At 41.1% G+C, this 749-nt stretch overlaps 1 protein-coding gene across 1 annotated transcript in view; it reads left to right on the forward strand.

The window, feature by feature from the left end:
• Nucleotides 1-749, forward strand: part of SIK2 (salt-inducible kinase 2) — a 140,773-nt gene that overhangs the window by 86,520 nt on the left and 53,504 nt on the right. The gene's annotated exons all lie outside the window — the stretch shown is intronic.

Below are 749 nucleotides of genomic sequence, written 5' to 3' on the forward strand. Positions count from 1 at the left end.
TGAATTGTGCTGCTATAAACATTCGGGTGCAGGTGTCTTTCTTATACAGTATCATTTGCTCTTTTGGGTAGATGCCCAGTAATGGGATTGCTGGACTTTTAATGTCCTCAAGTCCCAGAGCCGTGTTCTAACTTTGTTCGGTCTATAGCTTTGAGCTAAGGACACGAATTGAGACACTTTGTAAACTCTCTTGATTCAACCACTGTTAGTTTAAACTCTGGCTCTAACAAAACTTAAGAATTAGTGAGAAAGATACCAAGTGGTATCTTAGAGTGCTGTATTTTAAACTTGCCTTTATTTTAAACTTTGTATGTCAGCAGTACAGGTTAATAGTGTGTTTGGTTTTCCCAAGAGTAATGATTAGAAACCCACGCTAATCTCTTTCCTGGTTAACCACACCTGTGGCTCAAGACTAACCACTTAAACCACCTGGAGACATCATTTAATGTAAGTGTTGAATCTGCAAACCCAACTCTATGTAGTCGTGTTCTTTTGCTGGATATTAATGTTTTAAAGGCCACAGAAGAAAACGTTGCTGTACGTGTTCCTCTGTTATTCAGGATCATTGTCACTAAGTTTTTAGGACCAGCAGATTTCATAAGCATTGTCAAGCTTCTTTTTCTGTCGTTAAAAGAAACATTTATTAAATAGCTATGTGGGCCGGGCGCGGTGGCTCACGCCTGTAATCCTAGCTCTCTGGGAGGCCGAGGCGGGCGGATTGTTTGAGCTCAGGAGTTCGAGACCAGCCT

Source organism: Propithecus coquereli, unplaced genomic scaffold (genome assembly GCF_000956105.1).
Source record: "Propithecus coquereli isolate 6110/MARCELLA unplaced genomic scaffold, Pcoq_1.0 Scaffold6, whole genome shotgun sequence".
Lineage (NCBI taxonomy): Eukaryota > Metazoa > Chordata > Mammalia > Primates > Indriidae > Propithecus > Propithecus coquereli.